Source organism: Ambystoma mexicanum, chromosome 2p (assembly GCF_040938575.1).
Source record: "Ambystoma mexicanum isolate Mex_15411 chromosome 2p, UKY_AmexF1_1, whole genome shotgun sequence".
Lineage (NCBI taxonomy): Eukaryota > Metazoa > Chordata > Amphibia > Caudata > Ambystomatidae > Ambystoma > Ambystoma mexicanum.
Window position 1 is genome coordinate 560,855,070 of NC_090923.1, and position 16,993 is coordinate 560,872,062.

A 16,993-nucleotide genomic window follows, 5' to 3' on the forward strand; every position below is an offset into this window, starting at 1 on the left:
GCCCATTTTCAGCAGTATTTTGGCACACATTTGACTTGTGATACAACGTAAATACCATTTTCACTCTTGGCAGTAATTCCATCATTGGAATTAGCCCAGTGGCTAATTCCACCAGATGTTGCCGGAAATGTTGCCAGCGATAAGTCCGCTGGTGCTAATTCTGCCGGTGGAACTAGCACCAACTCTTTATTTGGTGATGTGGTAAAATTTGCGGTATTTCCGTTACCGCCACCTTTACTGGATGAGGCCCACAGTGGCTAATTTTCGAGTCGCTGTGCATTTGACAGCAGAAACGCGTTACGTTAAGACTTCAACATAAGCGGGACCCACCCACCAAATATTGGTCATTTGCACAGCATAGTGCATAAATCCAGTACAAAAGGCAGCATTTACAATGGATCCCGATGGGGTTCGCATGCTTTTTCTTGACCTATAAAGCCGGCCGACCCCATAGGGATACCCGCATTTGCACCAGCATGAAAATGCATGCCGGTGCAAAAACTGGTGCACTTTTATGGCGGAGAGGAAGGAAACGGCGGAAACGCAAATTGCGTTCAGCCCCTGCTTTCCTCCATACCAATGGTTGAAAATGAGCCATGAAGTAAAATCACACACGTAAAAGTCTTACGCAAGGCTTTTATACATGTGATTTACTTTACGACGCATTGAAAATTAGCTCTAAAAAGGAAAGCACAGCAGAAATGTTATTTCCGCTCAATGCTCCTTCTGTGGGGATCATTCTATGAGAGGAGCAGAAAATGAAGGCATGAAAGTGTTTTTTCACTTTTATTTTCAGCTCTATTCCAATGTTCTTACCGTTGTGAGGTGCAGGGGTGCAGTAAAGCGGCAATCTCTCTGCTTTGCTTTCCTCGTCTGGGTCGGAAGAGCACATGGTTTTGTACTTGCACAAGAAGTACAAACCTCAGGGTTTATACTTTTACTTAAAACTTTGAAGTCATAATAACACCGACACACCTTTCATGAGGAACCAACCAAATGTCAGCTGTAGTTTAATGGTCTTGTGAGAGTGTGGGTTGTTCTGCCTATTCCTTCTGAAAGAAGAACCAGGAGATATGGCACCTCCTTGGAGTCTTCAGTGTCCTACTCGTCCTGCTCAGCTTGCACATTAGCTGCAAGGGGGTTTGGCAGGTCTGATTCATATTATTTGAGCTGTACACTTATTAGAGCAATCACTGGGACAACTAGAGGCAGATGTGTCTACATGAGGATTCATGGAAGGTTCTTCTACTGAGTCATGTTCGTGGTAGGCGTGGTATTTTGCTCATAAAGCGCAGACATCCCTCCTCCCATGCCCAGAGCATCACAGACCCTAGAGACGATAATGGATGATTAGAGGAGCAAGACAAACATCCTATTGGTCGAGAAACTGCAATAAGCCTTTATGACCTTCCTGAAATATGCAGATTTTTCTATTCAAAGTCAAGGATTGAATTCCACAAAGTGGATTCCGGAAATCAGAAGGCTCTGACTCCCAGTCTGAACCATCTGGCTTGTGGGAATAGCAGAGAAATCACAGGAAGACATCTTCAGCAACCTGCCTGGTACTCAGTTGCCACATTTCTCAGTCAAGAAAAGTGGACAAGGCCGTGAAGTCACTCACAGGGAATTCACCTTCAAACACTTCAGCATTATGGACAAAAGAAGGAAATCAGTCCCAATACATGTGATGAAGTATGTTTAGCAAATGGGGTTTCTGTAAACCAGAACAAAACCGTACTTGATAAGGGGAAGTCAGACAGTGTAAAAGGCATTGCAGGACACCCAATTTGATAAAGCTAGAGCTCATGACCAATCGGATTAAAAGAAGAAAAAAAAAGTGTACAAAATGATTGCAAAATCCAATCAATGAAGCTTTTGGGTAATGTTGCTCCTTTAAATAAGTTTATTGCCATGTGAACACCTTTTGCACACCTTCTGCACACGTTTTTGAGTCATCCATATATCCAACTGCACATACTTTACAATACTACACAGCCTGCAATGTTTCTTATCTGAAATTCCAATTGAAGCAAACACTTAGGAATATTAATTGAAAATATTTTTCCACTCGTGTTATAATTTTATTTTGCGACATATTGTCAATTCTTTTCAAGCAAATAAAATGGGCTACACTTATGAGAAAGTAATGTTAATGTTCCCTGCCACTTGGGATACCCATGTACTCCCTCCCTTTTCTCTGATCTTTCCAAGTTCACATAAGCAGGTGGGCGAAGAGACTAGGAGGTGTAGTATGGGGAATAATTGGGTGTTTAGAAGGGTTCATGTTTCCTCCATTACCCCTCAGTTATATATGCCTCTCTGCCTTCTCCAGTTCTCTCTCTCTTTTCTCTCCTCATCTCCCTTTCCGCTCTCTTCCTTTCCTTCAGATCCCTTTCTATACTTTCTTCCTGTTCCCTTTCCAAGAGTTCCTTCTCTTCTTCCATTCACTGTTCCCTTTCTTCTCACTCCAGTTTCTCTCTATCCTTGCGCTCTACCCTCACTTCCCTGTCTTTCTCCCTTCTTTCCTCCTCATCCATTAGTTCTGCCCAGTCCATTGTGTCACTGTCCCTCTTCAGGCTTTCTATTGCCGCAGATGCCCCTTCTGCCTCTCCAGTTGTCTTCCCTTGAAGTTTTAAGAGTACCTGCACTGCTATCCATTCGTTCATGCTTATGCCCTCAAACTCCTCCTTCGCGCATTGATGTGCATCACTGCTCGCCCCTGCATCACTAGCTGGCTGTCCTGAGCCCCCCTGGCTTATCCTCTTTAGTGTATGGTGGTGGCTTACATGTCAAATTTGAATATCCCTCTGCTGCCCTTAGTTCCCTCATTGGATACATTCCTTGTTCATCGTCTATATCATCAGATGCTACACTTGGAGGAACAGGGGGAGGTGCAGAGGGTGGTGGACCTCTTGGTCCTTCACGTCCTGCTGGCTTAGCATGCATTGACACCTCGCAGTGCCCCCCTCTCCTTCCTGACAACTCAAATATGTCCATGTGTTTGGTCAATTTCTTCCCCTTGTAAGCACCCTGTTTGTGTGTGAATAGCGATTGCTGCACGTCTTTGGAGAAACTTCTACAAGGTGGCCATGGTTTGGTTAATTTACCTTCTGTATTTTCGGACCATTCTATGCTATATTTACAGATGTTCTCCTTATAAGGTGGAAGTGTCTTACACAAATGTGAAGGGGAGTAACCCCCCCTCACTGCTACCGTGATAAATTTAAATACCTCTCACCTGACCTCACGTCGAGGTTTTCGATAATCCGCTGTTCTGGGATAAAAGTAACAATGCAATGATAATACTTTTAAGTTTCTACGAGCCTCTCTGGCTCTACACCTTATCAGGCGTGCTCCATGCACCTCCCCTCCTTTACAATCGCTGCCTCCTTAGGCACAGAACCACAGTCCTGCGCATATGCCTTCCACGCACTGCCACTTGTTCACCTGCCAATCTCAAGTTTTCAAAACTAGCTCCTCAGGGATCCAAGCTCTCTGTGCCCTAGGTGCAAACCTAAGGGTGACGTCATCAAGCTATCAACACAATATAGGTAAATTGAATATTGCGCACACACAGTAATAGCCTGTTACTCCCAAACCCACACAAAACCCCCACAGCTGTTTTACTGCTCTCCAGGCAGAGCATACCAATATTCTGTTGTGATTGAACTGGACCAGTTGCATTGCCTAATGCGTGAAACACCTCTCACCAGTAGACTTAAGCAGTCAATTCACCTTCCGCAATCTAGGCTAGCTCCCTTGCTAAACCTTACGGGAATACCATCATCTATGACCTGAGCTAAAATGCCCAACCCACAGGAGTACTTTATATACAAAACTTCTGTCATCCAAGCCTTTAAATCAATAGTCTAGGTTATTCCCCAGAAACTTTTACTTCGAAGACCGAATGTGCCCTAAACATAGAAAAGGGACTTCTACCTCCGATCCTATCTCTACTCCCAACAACAGTACTAAATGATGCTATGACACTACTAAACAATACTTCAACAATACTTGACAATACTCAACTATACTCCACAATACTCAACACCCTCCCTCACACCCACAATTGCAGTTTGAGGTTCTTACCATTGGTTCTTACCTGTTGCTACCCACCCCTAGGATACTGAACTGTGGTTGGCTAGAGCCGACGTCCCCAGGCCTGGGATCTGCAATGGTTCTCAGCTCTTTGTGTACCTTCTTAAGGTAATATGAATGACTATGTGTCTGCATTGTAACTTGTGTGTATCACCATAGCCTATGAAAGTGCCCGTTCACATCGTGCAAAACTTGTCTCACGTTGTGACATCTTTGTTGCAAGCCTATGTCTGGCAGCGTGAGATCGATCCTCTTTCCCAGCTCTGGTTTCGATTCATCATCTGAGTCAGCCGGGTCACATGTTCCGAGACCATGATTTGGAGCTTCTGCAGCTCTGAATTACTCTGAATTATGAGGAAGTATTTGCATTTATTGCAGCTGGTGTTACTGTCCTTCAGGGAACGGAATGTCCTTTGTATCTGGTGGCATTGGCAGCTTATCCTATCCCACAAGTCTGCTCTCTGTGCCACCAGAATTCAGCTCAGCTCAGCTCTTGCTGAGAGGCTTGTGGCCTGCTGTAAATTTCCTAAGCCATAATGTGGCTACTACATGTTTGTGCTATTCTATATTTTCCATATGTTAGTCACATGTGGCTCTGTCAGGTGCCATAGGTGCTCCTGCAGTTCCATAAGGTTAATTGCTCATCAGCATCTGCAAGCTTCACTCAGGATCTCTTGCTTCTTGCGGTTTCTGCGTTGTTGTGTTAGCTAACGACTAAATAATAAAGGCAAAGACAGTATGTGTATGTATCTGTCCTCTGACTTATAGAACTATATGCTCGTGTTCTTCATTTATTCGGGTGTGTGTTTGTCTCCCGATGTGCGGATGGCACGTGTGCTTCCTGTCTAACGCTGCTGTGTCATGGTGTCTCTAACGACGTCAGTGGCTTTGGCTTTTTGGAGCTTTAATCAACACTGTCATTTGAGGTCTCTTTAGTTGCAACCTGAGGCTCGTCGTCCACTCTGGGTAAGGTTTGCACTGCATCTGGTCTGTAGGGCTAGCTGAGTGGGTACCTCTCAACATACTTATCAATCATTGGAGCACTGGGAATTGGTCTGAAATAGTATGGGCAAACACGGTATCTCCTGGTCTTCTTCCGTGTCATGTACCTTATAGGAGGGGGAGGAGGGACCACATTTGCCCATCCCTCTTCACTGCAATGATCAGGCCCACTTTACCTCCCCTTCTTATTTATTTATTTCCATTTATAAAGCACACAACTGCCCTCAGGCATTGTGGCACTGTTACAGCATATTCACTTAGGTGCAGGTCTGGCTTCAATTCTTCTACTTCTCCCTCCACCACTCTCTCTCCATCAACCTCCTTCCTCTTAGCCAGTTGTTTCTGTGTCAATGACTTAATGGCAGCTTCCTTCCCTCTTTCCGCACCTCTCTCCTTTCTCTCCGTCTTCCCTCTCATCTTGTCCTCTTGCCACATTCAACATTTCCCCCAAACCCCTCCCCTTCAGATGTTCCTTATTTCTCATGCTCCAACCCACCTGCCTGCCTTCTATCTTGCTCCTCCTTCATCCTCAATACATTGTGCCCAGGGCGGGGGCACAGTGTCTGCCCAATGAGCACTTTGGAGGTGAGTATGTGGAGTCCCTGGGCATTGCCTTCACATACATTGTCCAATGGACACGACCCAAGGCCATGGTCAGTCGTAAGTTTATGTGTGTTTTCAGTGGTCAGTGCATGGAGAAAGATCATGGGCAGTGGGCACTTTGGAAGTGCTTGTAGATTGTGGGGTGTGCTTTTCTGCTATGCCCCGGTACAGTGGCCATGCCCATTCACCAATTTGTTCAGGCGTGATGCGTGCAGTGTTCAAGACATAGATTTGGCCATGCCCAAAGACACAATGTCCACTGACTAGGCACTCTCTTTAAGGTTCCTATGGCTTGGCTTGCAGCCATGCCCATTGAGCACTGTGGGCATATTAGTGCATATCATAAAAAAGTTTGCACTGAACAAACATTGCTAAGTACAGTTATGTTTTACCATGTATAATAAAAATGATGTAATTAATTGAAAAAACGTTATCATAATTGTTGCAATGCAAAAACCTAAAAACCATAGAAATTTACTAGCTACGATTTCCAAAGTAACAATAACCTGGCCAGCGCCATGCACTGCCCATGACATCACAGACAACATGCTCACAACTACAGTTGACACAGGGCATGAGGAAAAATCTGAAATACCTCCAAACTCGTAAGGAGGCCCCATGAGTTTGTGTGTTGAGTGGAGGATTTACCTCCAGCGAAACCCTGAAGGTAAATCTTCTCACTCAACGCCCAAATAAATTGGCAGAATTGGTGGAATTACCACAGCGGTAATTCCACCACAGTAATTCCACAAAAAAAGCCCCATTGGGTCCAATGGGCCCAAAATAAATGGGGAATTACACCGCCACCACCACTTGTAATCAGGTGGAAATTCCGCCTAACCAAGTGACGGTAACAGTAATTCCTCAGGGATAACTTTTGGAGGATTTACCTCTGAATTTCTGCCTAACTCGTAATGAGGCCCAATTGCCCTTCTAAATATTCTCAACATTTGATGCCATGAGCCTTGAATAGGTGATTTCAGAGTGATGGTTGCCTTGGTAACCATACCTGGTGAATTTCTGTGTTTTTTAGGTTTTGCGCACAATAGATTTTTTTATTTCAACAGAACTGGTTAAGACAAGTCAAAAGTTAGCAAGCAACACCAAAGCTTCGAAACATCCAGAACTCTGCAGCTGCCGTGAACCTGCAATCCCTGCATTGAATATCACAACCCTTCTCAATGCATCCTTCTTGCAATGTACCATAGCAACCCCACTGAAATACATCACAACTAATGTGCTATTACAAATAATAGGAAAACTATAGTTCCGAAGCAATATTCAAACAACTTGCCCATCTTCAATCTTCTGTATCCGCATAAAATCCAGGCGAGCAAAATAACAAACCAACTACATGAATACCAGAAAACCAGCTAATTCACAGAGACCAATCTGCCTTCATCCCTCAAAGTTGGAGAGGGATCTAGTTGGTCAATTTGCAAGCAGATCTCTTGTCAGAGGGAGTCTTGTCAGCAATGATGCTCCTAAACCCATAGCCCGTCTTAAGTATCTAGGTCTGTAGGCCAATAAAAGGTGTCCCACCTTGTGGATTCCAGACCAAAATGGCTTAATCTACAAAGTAGGACTTTTGTTACCGGATCGCTCCTGTTCCCTTTCGGGGGTTTCCACCTCTGCTGCCCTACCATCTTAAGGTAAATTGGCAATGCAAGGCTCACTGCTCTTGGCTACTTTTGACCTCAGGTTCGCTAGTCTTTGCAGTCATACTGTACATGCCCCTTTGCCAACTAGACACCTATTTGAAGAACAGGTCCGTTATTGCCCCTTTGCCAACTAGACACCCATCTGAAGAACAGGCCCGTTATCTGAGTGAAGAACCTTGAGATTCACTTTAATGCAGATGTTTCTTTCACTCCACCGTTAGATAGTGTGGAGAAAGGAGCATCCTCTCGTTACAGATGTTACACAAGGTTCTGGCCTCCTCATGCACATCATGGAAACCACATGGAGCTAATTAGGTTATTTGCAATTGCAACACTGCACTACAGCAGTAGCCAACATAAATTGCCAAGAATTCTGAATCGGACTGTATTGGTTCTGAAATTACTCCTTTGGCTTCTGGTGGGAAAATAGTTCCCATTCACACATTCAGGAACAGTGAGAGCCAAGATCTGGGGTAACTCTGAAACCTGCCTCTCTGCTACACTTCAACTGTAGACCTTGCCATACCTTTGTGTACACCTAGACCAATTTCAAGAGCATTACAAAGAGATCCAAATCCATCATAGTGCAAGGCGCCCTTTCTCTTAAAGCACTACACATCTGCCACATCTTCAAGAAGAATTTTGATATTTTTTTTCAGGAAGGTCTTTGAATTATAGATTATTTCCAATGGTAGAACCTCCCCCAACACACACACACACACACATAAAGCCTTAAATAGGGATGGGCCCCCTAAGACGATTCTCACAAATGCAGTGGAAGAGCTGCCTACAGGACTTACGAACCAACAAAAAAACACTATCAGGATTGTGGAAGGTGGAGGGTCAGTAGTGTTTCGCAAATTGGCATAGGTAGCTCTGTAAAATGCTCTTTGACCACCAATTGGCAGGAGTAAGTGGTTGACTAATCTAGGCTAAGCCATCAACTGTGGAGTGTGGTGGTTCAAGATACAGAGTATCACTTCTTCACAGTGAATGAAACCACTGTCCAGGCAAGTGGGTGGTTTTAATATTTTATCACTTTATAATGTTTGTATTTTTGTCAGGTACAGAAAAGGTCATGCCTTTTAGCAAAAAACATCAAGTCTCTAGTTGAAAGCATTAAACAAGTTTTAAGGGTCAACTGCATGGTCACTGTGGATCTCGGGATCTCAATAAGACTCAAAATGTCTATACACTTTGCGCCCTGCTATGGAAGCTCCAGTTTCCATACAGTCCTAGGTACACTGGCTGAGTGGGAGATGGTCTTCATGCTGAGCTGGTTTACCATACCTTTAAATGGTGTTGTAGATGTTAATTATTTTTGGCTACCACATTGTTCTTTGATGTCTGGTCTTCCAAGGTCAAGTACAAGGACATGGACAAGGACATTGACCATACCTCGTGGTCAGGGTCATTCAGAAGTTGAGAGTTTCCAGCAGTAAAACACATGGTGGGAACTTCTTCTTTGGGTTTCAGGGACTGCCTCGGTCTGACTTTGCTGGTACCTGGGGTTTTGGAAGAATCGACCCTCATCTCAGATAGTGTATTTCACTGTTCTTACTTGTGTGGTGTTGATGCAAATTTCCTGGGAGGCATTGGAGCAGATGAGGTGCAACCACGTGCCGGTTAGTGCTGCCAGGGTGAAGTGGGGACCTTCAGTTTTGACAGAGACATGGTTCCATGCACTGTGACACCGAAAGAGGTAGACAGTTTCCAGAGATGTAGACTATGCACTTTTGCATTCTGGCAGAGTTTGGGTTCCACATGGTGGTGACATCAGGTAAGATACAGTCCTTGGGTTGCCAAAGGAGGTGATGGCTCCATATTCTAGGGTATTCACAGGATAGATCTTGATTCGCTTTTATAGCTGTAGGTGTGTGGCACTTTCAGCTGCAGGGAGTATCAATTATGAAAAATCCTCTCTCCCAGCAGCTGTAGCACAACCTTGACCATGGCTGATGCAGGGTCGGATTGGACCCTCGGTCATTTGGCCCCATGGCTTGCCCGAATTTGTCACTGGTGAGTGGGGGCCTGTTTCTGCCCATGCCTGGGTCAGTTTTGAAGAAAAAAAAATGTGAAAAAAAGAAATTAAAAATAAATATATATGGTAAAAAGCAAAACGCCTTCAATAGCATAATTCATCAAAGCAAGGTAACATATGTTACCTTGCTTTTATGATTTATTTGCATGCATGATGTGTGCATCATAAATTATGATGCATGCAAAGTTGAGGGGCCGGGGCAGTGCTGGCAGCTGTCACTGTGCCGCCAGTCCAGGGGGCACGGTGCTCCCTTGAGTTGCTGTGCTGTTGTATTAGTGATGTCAGTGCTAAACTACCAATTTTAGAGTAGAATAAGCATCCATTTCGGACTATGTATTTTGCCTTTTGCAATGTGCAGTAATAGCATGGATTTTTTCTGCCGTTGTCTCTGTTACGATCATCACAAGACATTCCATTTCAGTGTCCTCGGTCACTTGATAAAATCCTTGTGCCTAAAAGCTTCTGTACAGTCTAGAATTATTTGACCATAGCACATCAAGTGGCCATTGACTTCATTGTGCCACAAGTAATGCTTTGTTGTAATGTGTCTATCTTTCCTATCTCCCTGGCATGCTATTCAGGATGTTTGTTTGCATGTATGAGGTAACAAGTGCTCAGAGTATGGGATGTCCTGTGGGTGCGCTGCTTTCCCTATTTTGCCAAACTCTGAGGCCTGAAAATAGATTCACGCAGGCTTGACATGCGGCCAATTTTGCACCAGATCTGGAGATGAACTTAACTGGTCTACTGTTAAATCTCAGTTACCAGTTTAATGGTATCCACTACATAATAATTGGTCATTTTACTATAGCCGATATGATAGCTCAGTGGGTTGAGCGCTCGCTGCTGCGATGTGTGTGAGATCTGTAGGTTCGAATCCCAGCAAGGCCATCTCAGCCTTTCATCCTTCTTAGGTCGATAAATGAGTACCAACACAGGCTAGGTGATATTGTATGCATAGTTGTTCTATAAAAAAAAGAGCTTAAGCGTAAGTGCTATACAATAACACATCATTTGGCCTTGGACGTCTGCTTGCATTCACAGTAATTTGACACTATGGATCTATACACACAGATATTAATGACACATATGGTGATCCATTCTTGTATGAAATGTATATATCACATTAGTGAAATCATAACCATATTTTTCGTAGTGTACTTAGGAACAATGCTATTTGATGCCACTTCCTGTTTTGTCAAGGGGTGAAAGGTCGTGTTTCATCGCTTCCCGGGATGTCACTTTGGGGGGGGTCAAATGACATCACTTCCTGTGATGTCATCAGAGATCAAGGTTCATGAGGCGAGGGGTGGGACACTTTTTTGAGGCGAAGAGTGGGTCACTTTATTTTGGGTGTCCGGGCCTATTTCTTGTCCCAGTCCGACCCTGGTCTGATGAGCAGGCAAACAGGTGACAATTGAGACTTTGTTATGACTGGTACTGCTTTGACCTAAAAAGGTAGGCAGCCCTGTTCCAGAATAGATCAAGCAGAGTTCATCATTACGAAATATTGAATGGTTTATTAACACTTATTCATGTCAGGCTTTTTGCTACATATTTTGACAAATAACTGGGGCAGGTGCTCTATAATTGTGGTGTGACAAAGTCCCCTGCTTGACCTTAGGGTCAACAGTGGCATGGTCAAAGGCCCTGGGGCTGCTCCGAGCTACTGGATGCTGTACCCACAGGCAGTATATGGGTCCTCACCTGGGTCCCAAGACAAAGGTATGGCCTGCCACAGGAGTCCCCATACGTAGATGCACCCTCTTGACATCTATGATAAAGAGAGCGGTCAGGAGACCAAAGTGGGAAGTCACCAGGGTATGGGCAGTCACCAGGACCCAGGACCCTCACAGCTCCACTGATAACCTGAAAGAGAGGAACACACTTCACCTCCTACTATAACAACGTTTCTGATGAGTCATTTCCACCTACCCGGTCAAATTACCCACATACAAATTCTAGCATCCCTCTTTAAGATAATGAAGACGCATTCTCCGGAGTTCCCCAGAGAGTGATGTGGACCATTGTTTCCATCTACACCACTGCCAAATAAACCTTTGATTCAAATTCTTGAGTCTTGCAGAGTTCATTTAACTCCTGTACCAGACTTGAGAAGCAAAACACTGACAGACTATGCTCGTCATCCCACGCATGCATCACGGGTAACGCAAATGTTTAGGCTGGTAACCCCAAGCTTCCTGAAGGGATTCCTGAACACATGATCGCACGCTGGAAAAACAAAGGTATGTGATACACTGCAAGGCTAGCCAGCAGACCTCCAGAGGGATGGGGGAGAGAACGTCCAACAGTTAAAGGCGAATATGCAATCTAAAATGGGAGCAGGCCTTAAAGTAACCTTAGGCCCGTCCCCTCAACCCACATGATTCCCAGGCACATGGTCCAACCACACATTAGCTCAGCCTACAGTTCATAGCCGCTGCTTGTAAATCCAAGTACCACACAGGGGGGGGAGAGAGCACCGTATAAAAGGAGGCGCATCCAAAGTCTAAAACCTTCATCTCAGAGTTGTTTGCTCTTAGAAAATTCCAGATGCAATACCTCCCCAAGGCATCAATCGTATGCTGTAATTCAACCAGAGTTAGCTCTAAGAGGCTTTTGTCAACTGTGCATCTTAACACACCCTCGTGTACCCCTGCCAAATCTTTAGAGAAAATTAGTGCTCTACAGCTAGTGTCTCTTGAAGCGCTGACAGAAGTGAGTTGCACATTCTGATTTCTTTTACAAAAACTTAAAAAATGGCTACCTGTAAAATAGGAAAGGGCTAGCGGGTCAGTCGCTTTACTATTTCCATGGTGGCGGTTTGAGGCATGCCGAGGAGGTTGCCGACATGGAGTGAGTGGGGAGAAGGGAGCAGGTGGTTTGCAAGAGAAGGTCAGGGACACAGAGGTGCAGGATTCCAGGGGGTAGGATGGAAGGTTTTGCAGGCTTATGGATACAAATATGTGGTGGCCTATGGGAGAAACATTGGCAGCCAGGGTGTAATGTAGGCTTTCATTGTCTGATTTTGCCATGTTCCTGGTCATCTGAATGGTTGAAGCTTCTGTTGAGGTTGTCCCTACATGATATAATCTAGGGAAAACCAAATTCTTAATTGGCACATTGTTGTGTTCTTAAACCCACGTATAACGTTCACATCAAGATGCAGATGAGTGGCGAGTTGGTGTTTTATTTCAGCTCACAAAACAGCAGCAGCCCTGCCTGGCTGGCTTCCCCACTCACTCTCCTCAAAAGACCACCTCTTTCATTCCAGATGACCTCACACTCGGCAACACTTCATATTCCACTTTCTACTTGAAACCTCAGGCAACAAAGCTGGCTCCACCATGGATCCCTGCCCTCCTGTTATACACAAATTAATCCCCACACAAGGAACACCAATGGAATACTAGAGAAACCTTTTCAACCAATCACTCTCAACAGGGAATTTACCAAAATCATTCAAATCGGCATACATCAAGCCGCTCCTTAAGGACAGAGCAGAGTCTACAGAATAACACAATAATTCGTAGAAGAACACTTACGGCTGGATCAAGCTCAAGTAGGCTTCAGACCAGTGAGAGGAACAGGAAACGGCACTGCTCTCAATCTGGGACGATCTGAAGACCAATGTAGATTCAGACAAAAACACGGCTTTACTACTAATGATCTCTCTGCAGCATTTAACACAGTCAATCATGACACCCTTATCGCGAGATTGGAAGAAATAGGAATCACAGACCTAGCCCTACAATGGATCAAATTCTTACTAACAGAACAGAAACTGTATGGATAAAACCTTTCAAATCATCTCAGAGAGAACCCACATGTGGAGTACCGCAAGGATCTTTTTTATCCCATTGCTCTTCAACATATACCTGGCGCCACTAATCAAGCTCATTAAAAATAACGGCCTTACATCCTACAACTACGTTGATGATACATAGATTGTCTAAAAATTACAAGATACACAGGAAGGAAAGACAACGTTGGAGGACTGCCTACAAGAACTCTACGGCTGGAAGGACTTCAACAACCTCATACTCAACCCGGTCAAAACTGAAATAATGATCGGATCCAAAAGCGGGGAAAATAATCACTGCATCCTATGGCCGACGGTACTAGGAACAGCACCGACTCCATCAACGATAGTAAAAAACCTGTGAGTCTTGATAGACAACGAACTAACACTTAAGACACAAGTAAATGCCATAATCAAGACATTTTTTTCCTCCTACAGGGAGTAAAAAGGATCCTACCATTCCTCTCTTTCACCCAAAAAACACTCACCATCATCACACTCATGTCCAGATTAGACTAAGCCAACAGCCTATACCTAGGAATGCCAGAACAACTACTCAAGAAACTTCAGTGCATTCAGAACGCTGCAACCAGACTCCTGCTCAAACTACCACAAAGAGAACACATTACCCCAGCGCTAAAAATGCTCTACTGGCCACCAATAACAGAGCGAATAAAGTTCAAAACAATCTGTATAATGCACAGAACAACCCACGGCTAGCGAGCAGAGTTCTTAAAAGAGAAAATAACTATCTACCAGCTGACAAGAGCACTGAGATCAAGCAACGACATTGGCTTAGAACCAAAACCATACAATCAAAGAAAAATCGTAGGATCAACATTCTCTCACCTGGCAGCAATAACATGGAACTAGCTATGAAAAAACATACGCAACACAAGGGATCATGTGGAATTCAGGAAACTACTCAAATCTTGGCTCGTTGCCCCAGAACCAGAGGGAAACAAGTAGGAAGAATGAACCTGATCAGGAAACAAGAATCCAAATGACTATGCCATGACCCTGACATAATCTTCCCTAACCGAGGGGCGGTAGGAGGACACCCCGACAACCCATGCCCACATAGAGCCAGTCTGCAGAGAAAACCTAGATAGGTAAGAAACCCCAAGAGACATGCAGGCACTGACCAGAACCCCAAACCGTAACATTGCTAATCCGGAGCCAGGAAGATGCTTGCCTCAGCCAGGTAGACATACTACTAGACTAACACAGAGTAAAGCTGTGGCGCCTTGACATGCCTGACAATTAGGCAGACAGACTGCAGTACCAGGCACACAGGATGGTTGTGGAGTTCGAGCGCAGAGCTGTGGTGAGAAACAGGTAAGAAAAACGAGCAAACCAAACTCTAATATCTCAATTTTCCGCATACTTCCCATACACAAACTCACACAACCACATCTCTGCACAGAAATCTGCATGCACTTCACCACACTGCAAAAACAGACCAACAACATCACACCCCAGCACCAAGCGCACAGGAAGCCACACCCACCAGAAAACCACACTCAAGCTCCGCGAAAGGTGCAAACCAAACTGAAGATGCCAACAGGACATCACAACTCTCACGTTCCTATTCCCACTACACCCTACTAACCACCCACTCCCACACCCTCCTTTTCACATCCACCAGAGCACCTTGGGACCACTCCGGAGGTGACGGTGCACGGTACAAATACCTTTAGCACTAGCATTAACTTGAAACTTTCATGCATGTCAGGCTTACCCTACTGAAGAAGCTCCAACACACGTCTTTCACTTTTGATTTGCTAAAGCAGAAGCACTCCTGTCACTCTCCTCCACAAAGGCCCACAAAAGCATTGAGTAGCTAGTGTTCAACACCTCCATCTTGTCACTTCACTGTTCATACTGAAATGGTGCATTTTGTCGATGGCCCGTACTCCCTTTTAAGCATTTTTGCATCACATTGAACATACAAGGCACAGTAGTTGTTAAAACCGATGTCAACTCGTAACCCTAATGTTAGATTTGGTCTCTGTGCAGTCATTATCATACCAGACTGCCCCAATGGACCTCAAGCACATTGAAATCACACTTGACTTTACTTATCATCATCATGTTTATTTCGGATATGCATAAAAACAATCCTTAAAAACAATACAAGATACAAAAAATACATGCCAATTTTAATACAATAAAACAAATGCTCATAAATAGCAGATAAAAAGGATCTCCGGGCACAGATCATTAATGAGTATGCATACAAAACAATCCATAAAAACAGTACAAAATACAAAAATACATACCAATTGTGACTCATTACTAAGGGATATCTCAAAACATGGGTCATAGGTAAATATACCTAAACTCGATTCAGGGTGGTATGCTTTGCAGCTGTTTCTGAAGATAAAGTGCTGTTTTCAGTATGTAAGTAAGGACCAACCCACACGTCGTGAGTCCACCCACAACAGATAAATTAGCACGTGCCGATATTGTGCAAAGCCAAAGATCTGCAATAGAGGTCGTATAAGCTTTCCTCTAGCTTGTGCATAAGTAGGACAAAAGAAAACCAGATGGGCCAGGTCCTTGTAATGTGCTTTGCACACAGGGTAAAACCGGTCTGCACCCCCCTCATACCCCCCGGACCATGCTGCCACCACAGCCCTTAGGGGGATACAGTTGAACCTTGCCCTAGATTCGAGAACATGCTCCACAAGGAACTCCACCCATAACAAATAGAGCCAAACACCCGGCAAATGATTGTCATTAAGCTTCGGGTTTTTGGCTTGAGTATTTCTGTGCCTTCTCCATCCATACTCACAGACTCATAGAAGCAGGCAGTCCATCAGTTTATCTCTCCCTTTACTTATCTTAGCCTGCAAAAGCATAACAAGTTATGCTACTTCCTCACTTGTTTTCAAACTAGAACCTGAATTGTTTCAGAAAATGGACTCAACCATTTGATACATCATCTTTCCTGGACTTGCTACTGCGATATGTGCCTACAACTTACCCTTTTCATTGCCCAAAAACAATTATCAATTGCCACCTAGAACTTGAAAACATATGAAAAACATTTTCCAGTAACCAGCATGTGGTCGACTGGGAAGGCAGTCTGAGATGTACTATTTGAGGGCTGCATATGTTATGTTTCAAAACTATTTAAACAGAATGCATTTCTTATACTTAACTGGGATTTATCAGTAACAAATTCCATCAACCCCAGACCTCATTCTGATTTCTCACAACAGATGCATCGTCAAATGATGCAATTAGCGGGCAATTAAAATCTCATGCTATGACAACAATCTCTGGAGCATAACAAGTTCTAGCTCCTATAAGGAAATCACTTAGCACAGGGTTAATCTAGGCGTCATTTGAATGTTGCACAGAGCTCCAGTATGCATTAATTAGGGAAAAATAGACATTATTCCACAAATGACACACATGCTCGTACTTTGAAAAACATATCAGAAATACTCAGATTTAACACAAGCATACAACTTAAACAGGCATCAATATGTCTGTAAATACCCAATCTAGGTAGCCTCGTACTTACTGGGAAGCTATCATAAAGTTGATCAAAATATATCCCTGTACACATGCCCAAGTCTCTTGAAACAGAACAATGTCATAGTACCTAATGGAACAGTAAATGATTCAATCAAGCATAAATGACATATAACACACCTACAATGGCCAGTTAATGGCCCGCAATGTTCCAACATAACACAGATACCGCCTTATTGATCATCAAAATTTAGAAATCGCACAGAGCTCTGTTGTAATGAGGAGCTGGGATTCGGGCTA